This window comes from Carettochelys insculpta, chromosome 6, assembly GCF_033958435.1.
Source record: "Carettochelys insculpta isolate YL-2023 chromosome 6, ASM3395843v1, whole genome shotgun sequence".
In the NCBI taxonomy this organism is placed as follows: domain Eukaryota; kingdom Metazoa; phylum Chordata; order Testudines; family Carettochelyidae; genus Carettochelys; species Carettochelys insculpta.
The window spans coordinates 114,469,216-114,488,165 of NC_134142.1; the positions used below are offsets into that span (position 1 = coordinate 114,469,216).

An 18,950-nucleotide genomic window follows, 5' to 3' on the forward strand; every position below is an offset into this window, starting at 1 on the left:
GGGACTAAGCCAGAAACTCCGGACAGCCTGATTTCACCGCGGGCTGAGCTCCCATCGAACACCAGCCAGCCCGCCAGTGCCCAGGAGCCGGGACGGGACGGGACGGGACTGAGCCCCCCAGGAGCCGCCCAGCGAGCAGGAGAACACAGCGCGCGAGCAGCGGGAGCAAGTGCAATGCCCGCTGCTCTGCGAAGAGCCCGGGTGCAGGGCGCCGGAGCGCCCGGCAGCCGCCGCATTTACCTGGCTGGATGCCCTCCGCTCTCAGCCCGGCCGCCTACAGCGGCGGAGCAGCGCCGCAAACTCGCCCGGGTGTTGGGGCAGCGCGAGCCCGAGCCCCTTCGGCCACGTGCAGCCGCCACCGCTCGCGGACCCACGTCAGCTGCGATAGCCGCGCCTGGCTGCGGAGCTCCTGCAACCTGCAGCCCCCCCGAGCTCAGCTCAGCCCCGCCCCCGCCTGGCCCCGCCCCCGCCGTGCCAGGGCTCGCAGGTGTGGGAAGAGCCAGCCGGGAGAGGCGCAGGTTCCTCGACCAGTCGTGCACCCCCACACTATCCCCCTCCCCCGCGCTTGGCCGAAAGCCCCAGATCTAAGTACGGGGTGTTCCCAGCCCCGCCCTGTTCCTTCTCCCGTGGCTTGGCCCATCGCCAGCGCAGGCACACGCCTCGCTTCTGCACCACGGAAACCCTGCCGGGAGGCACCTGCGCGTCTCCTGCTGCCCTTTCCAAAGGCCTTGTTTGTCTAAACTCAAATTTAGAGCTCTGATCTGGATTCCACTGAAGTCAGCGCGTGGCCTTCCTGCGAAAAAAGTCTCCCACCGTTATCATCAATGGCAACATGTGCAGATGGTACCGGAGGACTCGAGGTAGTTAAGTCCAAAGCAGGCTGCAAAGAGTTGCAAAGGGATCTCACAAAACGGGGTGGCTGAACAACAAAACAGCAGATGAAATTCAAGGCTGGTAATTGCATGTTGGAAAAAGGAAATCTAACTATAGGTACAAAAGGATGGGGTCTAAGGCAAGGTTTACTGCTCAAGCAAAAGATCTTGGAGTGATTAAGGAGATTTCTCTGAAAACATTTCTGCTCAATGTGCAGTGGCAGCCAAAATCTAGCCATGTTAGCAAAACAAGAAGTCCTGTGGCACCTTATAGACAGATATAAGATGCTATACATCAGATGCCCACGAAACCTTACACTCCAAAATATCTGTTAGTCTGTAAGGTGCCACAAGACTTCTTGTTGTTTTTGAAGATACAGACTAACTCAGCTGCCTCTCTGATACTTGTCACCGTGTTAGAAAAAGGGACTCAAGATCTGACCATGCCACTATAATCATCTGTGGGATGGTCACCTCTTGAATACTAAGTGCAGTTCTGTTTGCCCCATTTTAAAAGTGTACTATTAGAATTGGAAAGTACAGAGAAAGGCAGCAAAAATGATTTGGGATGGGGCTGGAACATATCCCATGGGAGGAGCGCTTTCCTAGTTTATTCCCATCTTTTAAAAGAGATACCTAAGAGCAGATAGGATAAAGGTCAATAAAAGTATAAGTGGTATGGAGGAAAAGTGTTGTTTATTCCTTCACCTCATACAAAAACCAGAGGTCACCTATTTAACTTTATAGGCAGCAGTTTAGAACAAAGATAAGGAACTGCTTGTTCAAACAATGCACTGTCAACCTATGAAACATTTTGCCAGGGGATGTCCCAAACAAAGGTGAAAGTAAGCTGGGGCATACCAGTGCACTGCACAGGTAAGAAGTGGCTTGCTGGGGGCAGGGTGCTGAGCCAGCCCGCTTACACCTCTCCAACTCCTTCCCCCTGAGAGCTGAAGCCAGGACTGGGAGCAAAGCCCTGGGTATGGGCACAGCAGCTAGGACTATGGTGCAGCTGAGACCTTGGTGCCTGGGGCCAGCAGGCAGGACCCCAGGGGTGCTGCAGCACTCCTAGTTCACACACATATGGGTACTACCACCAGAGCTCCCATTTGGCAGAGAACTGAAGCAGTGGAGTGGGGTAGAGTCACCAACTGGGACTCTCCCAGAATGGAGCCCTTCCTCCACTCCATCCTCCTCTGCTACATAGACCACAGCTCTCTGCCCTACCTCCTTCACTCCCTGACACCCCAGCCCCTGCACTGACTCCTGCACCCCCTGCCCTGAGCCCTCCCACAGCGCCAAACCACCTTCCCTGAGCTCTCCCATACCCACACACCCCAGTCCCTTGCGTTGAGCCCCCCACAGCCCTCAACCCCCTTGTTATCATTTCAAAGTCAAGTAGTATTGTCTGATGTTTTACTTGGAGCGAACCTTCCTCCTCTTTCTATGTCACAGTGTTGCTGGCCATCCACTTTCATGACTAATAATAGTAACTTTTTAAAAGCCTAAAGAAATCCCAGAGTTCAGCTCCTTCGAGGCCATAAAAGATTAATGCTTCTTTAAACAAAGCAGCTCTGGGACAATGGCAGAGATAATAGACACAGAAAGAACTCCAGCTCAGAGCCTCATTGGCAACCAGGTGACACAGTAATTGGAGCTGATATGAGCACACAAGAGGGGGAGTACTCTGCCGTAATCCAAGCTGCACCTGTAAGAAAGCAACCTGCCACACCATTTGAATGGCTGCCAGCTAATCAGCTGGTGCTTCTGCCAAGTGCACTGGGAGTCCTTATGTGTACAGTGCTGCTTACATGTAAATCAATTGGAAAACTCCCCATATGAGCATGGGAATTGTTGTTCAGGATCTGAGTAGCTCTGTCTAGAGCAGCGTTTCTTAAACTATATTCCACAAAACACTGGTGTTCCGTGCCTGACTTATAGACATGCCACGAGCGTCTGACATTTTTCTGTTATTGTACGTTGATGGTATTTCCTGTTATTAAAACCCGATACACGTTACATCTTCATTGCTCTGATACCTGATTAAATTATGTCATTTTGGTTTTGCTCTGCATGTTGCTGTTTGGTTTTTGGTCTGATAATTTTTTAAAGAAAAATTTCATAGGTGTTCTGCATAAAAATATTGTCTGGTGTTCTGTGGTCTCAAAGATTTAAGAAACCCTGTTCTAGACTAGTATCCTGCCTCTGATAGTGGTTTTTGCCACCTATGTCAGAGATGAAAATGCAAGAAACCCTCCACTAAGTTGTTATGGCATAATATATCCTCATAGGTTTTTTTTCCTAAACTCCATAGTTGAAGGGTTGATTTATGCCCATGAACTGAATGATTTATATTCACCCCAAATTCTCTTTCAGTCTTGCTGCCATAACTCCTGATATTCTTTTTATCCATAAAAATACCCAGTCCTTGTTTCACTTTTTGGGAACAATGATATCTTATCACAATGAGTTCCACAGGCTAGTTGTGTGGACAAAGTATTGCCTTGTCAACTTTAAAATTGCACTGATGTCAGTAGTTAAGGAGCAAACCCTGTATTTTTATTCAACTTCTTCCTCTAACCTCCCTTCTCTATCAAAACAATTTATACTCAAAAAGCCCAGGACTGCATGACTGGGTCTCTGGTCAGCAGATAATAATTTCAATGTGAGCCTGAGGTAGTTTTGGATTGTTCATACTTCACATGGCTCGTGTAGGTAGACAAGAAACTGTTCTGTTAACACTGTTCAGAGAAGCATCTGAAATGTTCCTCAAACCAGAGTTACTAAACGTCAGTCTGATCATATCACAGAGGCTTATAAGATTCCAGATTCCTTAATTACAGGCTTTAGTCTGTGAATTTTAAGGGAAATCCCTGCAGCAGGTTGATTTGGATTATTACTGAGTAAAAAACCAACAGGGAGTTACTGTCAAGCACAGCAAGATAAACCTGCTTCATAAAAATAATTAAAAGCCTGTGTTTTTCCAACGATAGGGCTGTGCCATAAAACTGTCGCCTTTCTTGGCAGAGATCTATGTGGAGTTTGAGAAAATAAGCTCTGTTTAGAAGGAACTGCCTGGAATGAAATGTGCCTACTTGATCTTTTCTAAACTCCAATCATTTGCCAAAGCCTTTAAGGATTAGAGCTTTAAAAGCATGAGACCTGACTAAAGGACTTTGGAGCAGGCTGGCCCTGGCCCTTCATTTTAGTTATTTTGCAGTCCCCACACCACAGATTTAAGAAACACACAAGGACGAATGGAGATAAAGTGAGCAGGTTTGGGAACATATAGGTGCCTTCCAGCATAGTGAACGGCTATTGTAGTGTAGAAAATCCCTGATGCTGGAAATATTAGAATTTCTCCTTACCATTTTCTCACTCAGAAGATCCATTTCCTCCATGAGGACCACAAGATTAATATCAGTATCTACATATATGATCTACCTATAGTCTCAGTATCTTCTCTGTGGGCCAGATTCTGAATCTTTATTCAGGCAGATTCACATCTGATTTCAGAAATCAATGGACCTACTTGCAGAGTAAGACACTTACTCCCATTGAGTAGGGCAATGTTTCCCAAAGTGTGGCACATGTACCACTGGAAGTATGTGAAAGTATTTCAATGGGTACACAGCAGAAAATAAATTACTAAAAATCAGGAGATAAGTACTGGGGTGGCACTGGGAAAGGGGGTATGCCAATCTTTTAAGTCTGGGAAACACTGGAGTAGGGCATCCATATCTGATCCTCTGTGTTAGGCCCTGATCCAACTAAGGCTTATATCCAAATGCTTAATATTAAACCCACAAATAACCTCATCAAAATCAGTGGTTTTGATGAGATTACTAGCATGTGTTTAACATGCAGCATGAACATAAGTCTTTGTGGTTTAGAGATTCAATACTGTAAACTCTCCAGGGAAAGCACAGTGCCAAATTCAACGTCTGATCTTAATAAAATAGATAGATTACAATAGATTTCAGAAAAAAAAATCCAAAACTACTCCCTAAAGAAGCTTTGAATTTTAGCCGCCACTAAATTACTCTGTTTTTTGATGCAACTGCAATGGAGTTATAGCAGTCTGACATCAGAGAATGCAGGGTGAATCCGGCCTTTTGCTGCTTAACCTCATGGGCTGGATTATCTAATGTGGGCCAACAATTTGCTGTTGGGGAAGTGTTGCAGCTAATTTCCAGTGCTATGATGATGCACTACCAATGGCAGTATCTGTTAGAGCAGCCAATAGAGGATTAGCATAGCATCCTGAAGCATCTTTGACACGTTTCCCTCTCCAGTTGGCATGCTCTGCTCCCCTGTGCCAGGAGGGTGGAGGACAGCTACATATGGCAGCAGGGGAATTCTAAGAGGGGAATTCTCCACTGACTATTTACAGTTCTTAGTGGCTCTATCTTCTGTGCCATGGAGCATGACAGAGAATCTTTGGCCATGAGTCACGCCACGTGCACTTTCAATGTGGTTTTCTATTCCCCAGAAGGTTGTGGTGTATTTACATTTTGAGATTACTGGTGAAAGGAAAGTAGTCAAACTAGATCCCAACTATTATGGCGGTTGTGCTGTGATGGGTTACAAGACTGTTAGGCTAGGATACATTAGTAATCTTATCTATGTATCACTTTAGACTTGGCTGGAATACTTTGCATCCTGTTGGGTGAGCTATGTCAGATTTACAAGTGTCCCCTGTGGCTTGTAAGTGATTCACTAGGTTAGTATGTTGCTGTCATTCTGCAGATATAATTGATTTTAATTAACGTGTTATTATTTTGGATTACTGTTTTTTAATTATTATTAGTTATTTGTTAGGAGCAGATAATGCATCTGTCACATCGTAAGACAGGCCCCTGCCTGGAAAGTTTATGATCTAGAAGAGTGCCCTGTCTGTAAAGACAACATGAAGTCCTGTGATACGTTATAGACTAACAGGTATTTTGACACACAAGCTTTCGTGGGCAAAGACCCACTTCACTAGATGCATCTGATGAAGCAGGTCTTTGCCCACGAAAGCGTATGCTCCCAAATATCTGTTAGTCTATAAGGTGCCAAAGGACTTCTTGTTGTTTTTGAAGATACAGACTAAGTCAGCTACCTCTCTGATACCTGGCTATAAAGAAAAAAAAGGAAGATCTCCTTCCTTAAAGGAAGATCTACAGTCTCCTTAAGTTACCACACCAATATTTCCAAAGTAAATAGTTTGGAATTTTAGTTTCTGCCAAAACTGAAATTTTCTGTAGGGGGAAAACCCCATTTCTCAACCACCTCTACAATTAAGCACAGTGGGTCCGATTTTCAGGTGTGCTAAGGTGCTTCAGCACCCTCTGATCACAAATGGAGCAGTCTGTGCTTAGTACTTTGTGAACAATCAGGCTGTCTATAGTGCCAGAGGTGTCTCTTGCCTCTTGATCACACAACCCGTACAGCCTGTTGCAGGAACTAGAGATTACATTTCACTTTTGAGGAAGTGAATGGGGTGCCCTGTTTATATCGTACATGCTGCACTATTCTTCCCTTTTCCCACTTGACCTGGAAGATTTTTCCTGCCTTTGGGAGTATGCTTCTTGCCCTGTTAATGCTCCTAGTGTATGAGTCACAGTTCTTCACAGCTATACTGCAGAAAACTAACACAGCATACTGACTGCCTGGCTCAGCACATGAAAGGGCATGTTCCCAAGAAAGAGGAGGTTTTCCCTCACTAGAAAATGAGAGCAGGTACCAAAACACAAGCATTCCTAAGTAAGCATATGCATCAGCAGGCAAAAATAATCACTTTCTCAGACTAAGAGGTCATGTGCTCAGTTGGGGTGAAATGAAGAGAAACCCACCTAAGAGCTGTAACCGGACACCAAAAGTGAGGATGGGTGACATCGGGTCTTGCAATAAATTAACCGTACCATGTAATTGTGTGACAGGCTGCCTTAAAGGTACACAAGAGCAATCTGGGAAGTATAACCCAGGTAACCACAACTTTACACAGTTGCTTGGTACCTGCAAGGGCTGATCAGTTTTGTTTCACTGAGGACCATGCTGTGACTCCACGGATTTTGTCTGTGTAGGCTTTCCTATGTCATTTGAGCAACCCCGTGTTGGAGGACTTGGCGCCCCACTGACGTCTCACAGCAATCTCTGCCCAGTTTCAAGGTTTCAGTTTTGCTGGCTTTGCAGGCCCTCAGGCAGGAATAACATACACTGATTTATTTCTCATTTAGACAGAAACAGCTCTTACAATTATTCCCCACACTGACAGGCTAAGCAGCGAGCTGACTCATCTTTCTGTATGAGGAAAACTGGATATACCTTCTGTAACATAACCCTGCCACCCTGGGATTCTTGGTCAGCCATGTCAGACTCTTCCTGCTGCTCCCAGTGAAGGCTGACAATTGTGCAGTTTCAGGGCTCCCAGCCGGGGGCATGAAGGTTTCACTCCATGTCCAAAATTCTGATTTGCCCAGCCCCCCAAATCGTGACCAGGTCAGAAACAGACAGGATTCTTGGTTCAAACTTGTGCCTTCATCAAACAAGCTCCTAGTCATCTGCAAAGTGCAGCTATGATATAATTTTCCCCAAATGATCTGACTTAATTTATCAAAACAAAAAAGTAGTCCAGACCCACTTCTTCAGACCATAGCCATACCAGAAGTGGGTCTATCCCACGAAAGCTCACCACCTAACAAATTATTTTGTTAGTCTTTAAAGTGCTACTGGACTGCTTTTTTGTTTTGATAGAATATAGACTAACACGACTACCTCTCCGTGACTTAATTTAGTTCCACAGAGTAGCTTTATCACTTAGGATCAGAGCCTCACGTTAGTCTCTTGCATGGTGACAAGTATCAGAGAGGTAGCTGAGTTAGTCTGTATCTTCCAAAACAACAAGAAGTCCTGTGACACCTTATAGACTAACAGATAATTTGGAGCATAAGCTTTTGTGAGCGAAGAAAGCGGGTCTTTGCCCACGAAAGCTTATGCTCCAAACTCTTCATTTGAAAGGTGCCACAGGACTTCTTGTTGTTCATGTCAGTCTGTATCTTCTCAAAACAAAGCAAGCAGCCCTGTAGCACCTTAAAGACTATTTATTAGGTAGTAGGCTTTTGTTTCTGGATTCTGGAGAAGAACTGAGAGAAAACTGAGGAAAAGGCTAAATACAAAAGTTGAAAAGTAAGGAGGGAGTGAGAGAGAGAAATTAGTAAGCTGATCATGCAGTTTAAAAGCCAGTAATCTACAGATGTACAATAAAGGTCTTGTAATTTTGATGGACTTAACTGATGATACACTGAGCGTCAAACAGTCGTATTTCTGCACACAAGACAAAACCTGGTGTCGCTGAAGTCATTCTCATTATTATTTGCATTGCAGAGGCACCAACCAAGATCACAGCCTCATTGTATGAGGTGCTGTGTATTTATAAAACAAGACAGTCCCTACTCCAAAGAGTTTGCAACCTAAATAGACTAGACAGTGGAAGTATTATCACCACCCCCGTTTTACCTACTGTACAGGGAGGTTGAATGGTATGCACCAGGTTATACAGGAAGCCTGTGGCAGACCCAGAAATTTAAACCCAAACTCCTACGTACCACTTCAGTTCCTCAGCCATCCTTCCTACTTCATTAATAAAATTCCCATTGCCTTCAATGGAGCAAGGATTTGGCTTCCTTTCCTCTTTCAAAACAATTGGTTTCACCTGCCTTCCAATGCTAATCTCCTTCACCTTGCCCCGTAATTGGGCAGGGAGGATATGTTGAGGACTTAACTGTCACGGAATGCTTAGAACTTTTTTGAAGTTTGGAGTTTTGTGAAATTTTTCATATTTCTCAAAACAAGCTCCCTCCCTAAATGTAAATTATTCTCCCCCTTCCCCAAGAGAAATTTGACTTAAAACCTTTATGTTTTGTTTAAGTAAGAAGTGGATCGTACTGTGCAAAATGCCACCTTGAAAGTAAATTATCTTGTTTAAAAGTATTTCTTGCTCTGTTTCCAGGACAACCAGAAGAATGAAAAATAAAAAGCAACACAACATCAAAGCATCTGGGAAGCTGTAATTTGTCAGAGACAAACAGAGGTCAAGCCTCAAAGAGTCAGAGATTTTAAGACCAGAAGAGACCAGAATAATCAGCTAGTCTAATGTGAACAACACAGGCCAGAGAATGTCACCCTGTGACCCTTATATTGAGTACAATAACTGGTGTTTGGCAAAAGCCCATTTTCCAGAAAATCATCCAGGCTTGAGATGAACACTTCAAGACATGAAGGATTCACAGTGTCTCCAGGCAGTTTGTTCCAATGCTTAACCACTTTCCCTGTTAAAAACTTGTGTATTATTGCCAATCTGAATTTGTCTGGCCTTTGGTTCTAGTTAGGCCTTTCCCCATCAGGTCATGTTCTCATTGAAGGATGGGCTTTCCAGATTCTAAACCTGTAGGCGTTCTCCCCTCCCTCAGTGGGATTTCAGGGCAGCCTGTCCCTGAAAGTTGCTAAGCAATCCATGTGAACTGAGGACACTCAGCAGCAACAGCACCCTTCAGGATGAGAACTTTACAGTGTAAGCACCTCGGCTACTGAGAGGCTGTCCTTACGTCTTTGTACAGCATCTTGGTGTCTACTGTACTATATCAACAACAGGAGCCATTGCCCTAGGTAACTATCTTCCCCCTCCGCTCCTCTCATTGTATTACAGCACTACCTGGGGCCCCAGCCAAGGATCTTGGGTTCAGTTGCATCAAATGCTTCGCAAATAGTCCCTGCTACAGAGAGCTCACAATCAGGACCCAAGAGATAATGAAAATGAGGAAAGGGAACTGGGCAGGAGGAAACAGTCTTAACACATTTTTATGTAATAAATAGCACTCTTAGACTGTCACTTGCTTAATCATCTGCTAATCCATTGCATCAGCTATTTACCTGAAATACCAGTTAGTGAATGGATCTGAGCAGCCAACCTAATAATACTGTGAATAAACACCTCATGCCTTTAGATCCGTGTTTTGGTTCATCCATTACAAGGAAAGAAGACAGGAAAAAAATCAGATCTGGGTTCCAGGACTTCTCACCCGCAAAGCTGGCAGGCAAGAGGGTTGCTTGGATTCAGAGTTTTGATTCAATCTCTTGTCTGTCATTACAGGTTGAACCTCTCTCATCTGGCACCCTCAGGACCTGACTGGTGCTGGACTAGAGAATTTGCTGTGTCATAGGAGGTCAATATTTTCTAGCACAGTACCAGTACTTCCACTGCTTACAAGGCTCTTAAAAGACATTTAGGGGTAAATTACAGCTAAATAACAGCACAGAACACTGAGAGCCAGGACAGGTGGCTGGAAACAAACCTTATAGGACCCTGGGAAACATGGCTACACCCATGGTAAGTGGTCATTCAGCTAACTAAAATTATGCTGAATTACGGATGTTGCCAGACAAGAAAGTGCCAGACTAGAGAGGTTCAGCCTGTATAGGACACCCCACTGATGGCCCAGCTAATGAGCAGAGCTGCACGCCATAGGGAAGAGTGGAGGAGAAGAGGGAAAAAGGAGTTAGTGCACATAAGTACGTGTGATGAAGAAGTGAAGGTGGAAGGAAAGTGAAAAGGAAGGAGCAGAGAAAGGGATATCAGAAGAAACTCCAAATTACCCCCATTGTTTGTGTTTCATAGGTACTGGTGCCTATTTTTATGTAGATACTCTTTTCAGGAAGTAGTGCCATCAATTATGTTGCTGGGTATGGGAATGCAAACAATTATTGGTGTTTCTGCTCATAGGGAAGCCTGTGACCTGAGCCATCTGGACTTCTCAAGCATTTAGCAATTCAGTCACGCCAATTTAGTTAAGGTTTTCAAAAGCTTCCAGGGAAAAGTTTTCTGCTTCCCAGGGGCACTGAAGCACTGACCTCCTGACCCATCCTTTACTGTCAGGCTCAAAAGCAGCACTGCAGCTGTTAAAGTTTTTCTTACCACCTCAGTGATTCTGTGATGGGGACCAAAGCTACTGGGACCCTGTACTGTTTATCTAGGCCTGACCTCTCTCCTTTGAACATCGAGAAACCTCTCCACGGCAGCAGTACACAAGCCCAATCTTAGATACCGTCACTGACTGGTGCTCACGCCTTTCAAGTGTATAAATATACCAGCGGCGTTGCTAATCTGTCCCTTGCTGGGAGCCAAGCTTCCCAGGGGTGATCTGGTTGCCTGTCTTTCTGCAGGAATATAGGCATTTAACCTGTCATGATTGTTTTGTGAAGCCTAACCCTCTGTTCTCCACTGATCTGGGGCTCAAATCAACCTCCAGAAATAAACCTTTCACTTTGAAAATACAACACACAAATAGATTATCATCATCAGTTCCACAACACAGTCCCTTTGGCATGGAAGTTTTCCATCCCCCAGCCTACAGCTTTTTAGCTATTTTATCTTTCGAGAAGATGGGCTGAGGGTGGTTAGAGCACACCATTGCCCTTCACTGGTGACGCCCCTCTGGTGGTGGCAATTTGAGGTACTTTTTCCTCCTGGTGGACCCAGGCCCCAAGCCTGTGTAACTTTTAGACTTGGTTCCCATGGTGTGCCATAGAAGGGCTACTTATGTGCTTCAAATTAGATGTGCTTGAAGTATGAATGTGGTAACTAATATATTTTATGAACAGAGGTCTTGATTCTCCCTGGATGCATTTATTTGCATCACACTGACTTCACACAAGTGCAAAGGAAAGCCCACAGTGGAGAGTCAGTCCCTGGGTGCTCAGGCACAGAAAGAACCCACAGGGACTGGAAGAGGGGAAAAGATGGGATAGATGTGACCAGGACTTCTGAAAAGAAGGGCAGCCTTATCATCCCCTTTTTTACTGAGAGGAAACTGACAGCACAGAGAGGGGAGTGACTTCTCCAGGGTACCAGAACAAGTCAGGGGAGCAGGGGCAAAACTGGGGGTAGAACCCCGGTCCCCTACCTACCAAGCCTGCAGTTCAGCCACTAGACAACACTACCCTTCCAGGCAAGCTTCTGGTCCACTCTTCTTGCCAAATACAGGTTTACTGCACACATTTTGAGAATGGGGAACCTACCAGTCTTCCCAAAGAGACAGGCATTCCTTTTGTAGTTTGAATTAACAACTCCAATTGCAATGTTATAAAATAAATATTTCAGCCCTTATATGGGCTCAGTAGGCATGCCCCAGTGAGCCACTTTAATAACCCCCCATTCTTTATACTTTCAAATTGGGGGAATTGTAGAAGTTAGCACAGGGATCTGGCTGTCAGAACTACTGTGTCTTGTTTCCCTGCTCTGTCGCTATCTTACAATGTGTGCTCAGTGTCCCCATCTGCAAAGGGCATGTAAGGAGAATTAATTCACATTTGTAATGATGGTTAAGATCCTTGAATGACAGAGCAAGGTAAGCACAAGTGACATATGATTTAAAGGCAGAGGGCTACTATTAAAGGGCGAATGCTTATCAACAGCCTAGCATGCAGGGTGGTAGAGTCCAGAGCAATCTGATTTCTAAATCTTGTTAGTTTTCCTTCCCTGAAAGTGGAAGGGTTTCCCCACCCCCCAGCTGTTATATCCACTTGCTCCAAAAGTCCAGCTAGAATCTTTCAGCAATGGGAGCATGACACTTTGTTCCTTACACAAACAAACACTGGTTTGACCACAGCAACAGCCAGCAAGGGAAGGAACCCTGCAGGAAAACAACATAAAGGGAGTTTCCATAAGGAGGCTGCACATGGCCTTTCCTCTAGCTGTGGCATGGGAAGTGATGAAAGAGGATTTTGTCGTCAGTGTTAGGCTGCAGACTAGCTCTGTGAGAGTAAACAGAGCTCTGAACACATCAAAACAGGTTCATCGTGCCCAGACTCTGCAGGGAAAGGGAAGCATCAAAGAGTCAGTTGCAGCTCCCAGATCCTCAACATGAAAGTCGCAGAAGAGCATCTCTAATGTACACCACCAGCTTAAAGCCACTGGTGGCTCATTGTCATCCTTTGGCCAGCCACTGCACCAGGTCTTTCTTCTCCTCTGTCACTTCTCACCAATACATCCCTAACTGACCACAAAAATTCTTGGTGTTAGCCTCTAAAGTTATGACTTTGTGTTCTGTGCTACTAAATTTCATCCCATTTTTATTACTCCAGTTTACAAGGTTGTCCAGATTGTCTCATAGGATATTCTGGTCCTCCTCTGTACTAGCAACACCTCCCAACTTTGTGCCATCTGCAGATGTTGTTAGCACATGCCTCCCTCTTTTTGTGCCAAAGTGAGTAATAAAAAAAGTTAAATAATGTTGAACAGTAACAGAGAGGAAGCCGTGCTAGTCTATACACTATCAAAACACAAAGCAGTCAAGTAGCACTTTAAAGACTAGCAAAATAGTTTATTAGGTGAGCTTTCGTGGGACAGACCCACTTCTTCAGACCAGATCCAGACCAGAACAGAAGAAGTGGGTCTGTCCCACGAAAGCTCACCTAATAAACTATTTTGCTAGTCTTTAAAGTGCTACTTGACTGCTTTTTGTTTAAATAATGTTGTTCTCAAGACTGATCCCTGTGGAATTCCACGAGTAACCTCCCTCCCATCTCCCCATTCACCTTTCAGTAGGACCCATTCTAACCTCCCCTTTCACCAGTTCCTTGTACACCTTCAGTTTTCACATTAATCGTCATCTTCACCAGTTTAACTAGTAATTTCCCATGTGGTGCCAAACCAAATGTCTCACTGAAAGCTAGATAGATCACAACTACTGCATTTCCTTTGTCTAAAAAAATCAGTTATCTTCTCAAAGAAAGAGATCAGGTTGGTCTGGCGTCAGGGTGAGACATGGGGGTGCACGAGGGGTTCATGCACCATCAGCACCTGTCCTCTAGACTCACCATCAGTGCCAGGTCACTTCCAGTGAATGCAAGGGTGGTTTCGCACCTACCCCAGAACAGTATGGCCCAAGAGAAGTGCACATGGCACTTCTGGAGAAAGAGGTGGGAGAGGGAGCAAAGGGGGGCAGAGGCAAAGCAAGGGCAGGGAGGGGGCTGGGCTTGGAGCAGAGGGGACTGAGGGGGGCATGTGGCTCATCCCCCCACCCCATGGCAAGACCCCCTCACCAGTTACCGCTGTCTGGCATGATCTACCTGAACTGCTTTGTCTTTAAAAATTTGTTCTAAAACTTTGCATACATTTGAGGTCAAAGTGACAAGCCCACAGCTCCCTGGATGACTTTCCTTTGCCCTCCTCCACCCCTTTCTTAAAACAAATAGGATATGATATCTGTTTAGGTTTTGGGTCATGTGCTTAGTGGTCTGCACCCCTTACTGAAAGGTAATATCTGAACTGTTATATTGTTAGCCTCTGTGTCTGGCATAAGTTAGCAGCCAGGAGACACACATAAATTACAGTAAACTCTCCTATCTAGCAGCCCCAGGACCAGAAGGTTGCTAGATATTCAGATATTCTGGATAATAGAGAGGTATACCTAACAATGCATGGCACTAAAGAAAAACAAGATTAGACATTAAGAAACAAACAAAAATGTACAAAGAGTACTTTATTTACCAAAAATAGTAGTGTTTTACACTGTAAACCTATACTGTATTTGCTGTAGTTGTATTTTCTTTAACTATACTGCACTTATGGAAAAACTTAACTAAAATTTACTTACAGTTAGAATGCTGATTATTTGAAGTTCCAGATGATAGAATGCTGCATAGAAAGAGTTTACTGTAGTGTGAAGGAGTGATTGTTTAAAAAAAAAAAAATCATCCATCCCAAAAGGAAAGATCCACTCATACCAGAGGGACGATTATGGGAAAGCACAAATGGAATTTTCTTACCTACTATCAATAAGAGGACAAATGACTTCTAGTGAAAAGACTGTTGGGAGTATACATCACCATTGCTATGGCCTGTGATACAGTTTGTACTCATGAAAGTTGAGCTGCAGATGGAATCAGCAAACTTCTAGGTTAACAAGGGACACTGACTACCTTAATGACAATTCTTTATTTGGGCTCCTGCCAGACAATCCAGCTTCAGCCTCCAGATCCAGTGGGATGCCCAAGTATGCCCTATGTGTGATATCTCAGCTATCACGGATCCTCAGTGGAACGTGCTTTAGGGTGAGGAAGGATGGGGCTTTCGGTTAAGGTACTGGTGTGAAACTCCAAAAATCTGAGGTACAATTTCCAGCTGTGCCACAGACTGTCTAACGTCAGGCATGTTATTTAAGTCAGTCCCCAAGCTATGCAATGGGGAGAACAATGGGGAGAATATGACTGCTTTTCTCCCAATTTTTGCCTGTTTTGTCTATTTAGACAAAGTTCCACACAGCCAACTTTGTCTCTTGGTATATATATTTACAGGGCCTAGAACAACGATACTGTGGTTGGGAACCCTGCATGTTCCTGTAATAAAGAGTAGCTACTGTATTATAAACCCTCTATAGAGGAGCAGGGATTTATTTCCTGTTTTGCAATTTATTTTATTGTAAAAATCAGTACCCTTGGGGGTTTTAAATCAATAGCAAATAAGTAAAAACATTAATGTATCTTACTTATTTTCCATGTCAGGAATATAGTGCTAGCTTAGGCCACATGCCCAGGTTTCAGGCAACTGGAACAGTTGGAAAGCCAGAATCTAATAAAGAATTGTTACCTAGAGAAAATAAACTAGGTCTAACACCTGCCTTGTGAGGAAGTATATTTAATTAGGCAAAAACAACAAGAAGTCCTGTGGCACCTTATAGATAAAAAGGTTCTTCTGGAGCATAAGCTTTCATGGGCAAAGATCCACCTTGTCAGTTGCGTCTTTGCCCACAAAGCTTATGCTCCAAAAATTCTGTTAGTCTATAAGGTACCACAGGACTTCTTGCTGTTTTTGCGGATAAGACTAACATGGCTACCCCTATGACATTTAATTACGGTTTTCCTAGTAACCATAGACATCAGAAAACCCAAATACACTTTCATTTGTACATCTCACCAGCACTGCTGAGACAGAAATACTGTCTATATGCACATTCAGACATGTACCTCATTTTTGTTGTATTGCTTAAAAGAAGAAAGCCGATAACTCTACATACATAAAGTACTTAGAGCCCTGTCATCACATTATCTGAGTGCCTCTCGATCTTTCACGTATTCACCCTTGCAACACTTCTGTGAGTCAGGAAAATGCTTTTATCCCTATTTTACAGATGAGGAAGTGAGACAGATAGACTGTTTACAGTTTACAGAGATTCTGCTGTAACATCTGAAATGCATCCATTCTATGCCAACAGACAACTGTTCTCCCACTAACACAATGAATCCACCCCAATGAAAAGTTCTCCTGCCACCACAGTGCTATTCACACTGAGGGTGTTTTGTTCATACCCCTGACCTTGAACAACAGAAGTTAATTATACAAAAAGAAAAAAAAGCAGTCATGTAGCACTTTACAGACTAACAAAATAATTTATCAGGTGGTAAGCTTTTATAGGACAGACACACTGAAGAAGTGACCAGTGATTTTTTAGAGAATTTAATGGGCCCTGATTTTCAGTGGGCAGGTGCTCAGAATTTAAGAAGAGCCTAAACAATGGAGGCACCCAAACATTACTAGGCAATTCCCAGAAGTTAGGCCATTTGGGCTTTTTTAAGCAGCAAATAAATAAATATAATAATAATAAGTCAAGGACCAAAGCAGGGAACCTTCCACTTTAGGATGGCAGCAGCTGGCAGCAGGTACTCAGAAATGATCAAAGTTACCCACAGAGTAAACTACATCAGTGGGTAAAAATCGTGTTTTAGTTGCCTATTTTGAGGGTCTTCCATTGCTACCTTCCCACCTCTGCTTTCCTCCCACCAAGTAACAGCCAAAATGATCTAGATAATTTTCCATAAACAAAACATAAATTCAACTGGCCTGGAAATTAGGAAGTGGGAGGAATCCAAGGAAGGAGGTGTTTCTAGCACAGGCATGGGCAGTAAGTGGACACAGTTTGCCAGGGTTAACCCACAGCAGGCCAGCAGATGCTTTGTTCAGCTGAGTGTCTGCAGGTATGGCCACAGTTCTCTGTTTCTGGCCCAGGGGAGATCACGAAGCAGCGCGGACTTGCAAGCCACTTATTGCCCACCCCAGTTCTCCAGCAAAGTTACCCCCATGTTTTTAAAGCACATAAGGAATCAGTTGTGTGATGTGCTCATCTGATTCCATAGCTCCTGGCACAGTGCAATGCTACACAGCAAGCCCAGGGGGAACTGGCTCCTGCAGCCTCAGCTGCACCAGTGGAATCTCTTCTTTAGCAATACAAGATCTGCTCCAAGCCCCACTGACCACTTCAGTGGGTTTAGATCAGGCCCATGGAGGGAAGCACAGAGATGGTCCTCAATAAACTCATTTTTCTTGTCCTTTACCTTTATCTTCACTGTATATGGAATACTGGTCCAGCAGCATCATGGGCTGGGCTACGGCTCTGGAGGAAATACAGTCCCAGCTGTCTATGGGCCTGCAAATAGCTGAACAAGAGATAAAACTTCAAGGGAAGTTGCTTGAAATGACACATCAAAGCTAAAACAGAGGGGCCCAGCTAGGAATCCAATTTAAACAGCCTCTTAAGCCAGAGCCGATACATCAGTTGCTGACTTAAACATCTGCCTGACAGACAGGTCAGGCAGCACCAATGATCTTCCAGCCTGTTGCACGCAGATCATGGGAGGAAGCATGTGGTAAATACACTAATCAAGAGGCTCCCTAGGGCAGCGCAGTCAGGCTCTTGTGCCTGTTCTAAACTGGTACTTCTCGCTCAGATGAGTTGGGCAGTGGGAAGCACCAGACAGTACTATTATTCCCTGTCTCCAACCCCAATCAATTCAACTGGGTCTTTTTGTTAAGCCTCCAGCTCCAGGTGGTGTGTTATTACTTGGGAATTTCATCTTTCAGTAAAAAAATATGCTTTCAGCCTGCATGATTATGGGGAAAACCTTGGAAATACCTTTCGTCAAGACCTCAAAAAAACAAACGAACACACACCACAATAAGTAAAGGGTAAATAAAAGAATCCCATATTATTTTTTTAAAAATCACAAGATATTTGTGGGGCTAGACTCATGATTTCTAAAGGCTTGTGGCTGCTCATGCTGCTCTCTTTTATTCTATCTTATTTTCAGAGTAAATATCTTGTAAATACTACATAAATGACAACCTGGTTTGGGATTTCACCACATAGCCGTTAGAGGACAGGCCTGGGAACTTCAATTCATAACGACGCTAGACTCTGAAATTTATGTTCTCAGAACCTACTAACCCTCTTTTGTCCTCTGAATTTCCAGATCTGAAGAAGTGGGTCTGTCCCACAGAAGCTCATCACCTAATAAATTACTTTGTTAGTCTTTAAAGTGCTACAGGACTGCTCTTCTGTTTTGTGAAGATGCAGACTAACACGGCTACCTCTCTGTGACTACTGTCCTCTGATGGCAGAGGTGTTGCAGCTGCGGTGTCCAATATGCTGTCCGTTCACCATATGTGGTGCATGGGACTGCACGGTGTGCAAAGCAGCTTGTTAGAGCTAGACACGTGGAGCACCCTCCACGCATGCACCCCACCACTTGGTGGGACAAGTGTAGCCGTAGAGGTGGAGGCGGCTTCTCCTGTGGCTCATTCGGGTCACAGGACAGCTCACACGGGGTGGCTTGGGTGACTCATGCAGCACAGCTTGGCACTCGGGCAGCTGGCACAGCTTAGGCGGGGCTCAGGAGGCTTCGGGCTGGGCAGCTCCAGCAGTGGCTTCCATGAGTCACCAGCAGTTTGTGGGAGGGTGTGGGGTAGAGTGCCTGGCTGGAGTGGGGGAAGTCCCTGCTTGGGGTGGGCTGGGTGGCGCTTGGTGGTGGGGTATGTGGCAATCCATTCAATTACTTTTGGACACCACTGTGTTAAGTGATTTCTCACTTCATTTAAGTGAGTTTTGATTTTTGTACGTGTCAATCCCAAAACAAAAAGCAGTCAAGTAGCACTTTAAAGACTAGCAAAATAGTTTATTAGGTGAGCTTTCATGGGACAGACCCACTTCTTCGGACCATAGCCAGACCAGAACAGACTCCATATTTAAGGCACAGAGAACCTAA

At 44.6% G+C, this 18,950-nt stretch overlaps 1 protein-coding gene across 7 annotated transcripts in view; it reads right to left on the reverse strand.

Moving 5' to 3' along the window:
* RASSF7 (Ras association domain family member 7) overlaps nt 1-18,950 on the reverse strand; it is a 141,085-nt gene that overhangs the window by 82,391 nt on the left and 39,744 nt on the right. For 6 of the 7 annotated variants that reach the window (XM_074997888.1, XM_074997899.1, XM_074997898.1 and 3 more), the window contains exon 1: nt 241-407. The exons of the other annotated variant lie outside the window; for it this stretch is intronic. The gene's annotated coding sequence lies outside the window, so the exon portion shown is untranslated. Of the gene's footprint in view, nt 1-240; nt 408-18,950 lie in introns of those variants that run through there. 7 annotated transcript variants of the gene reach the window in all.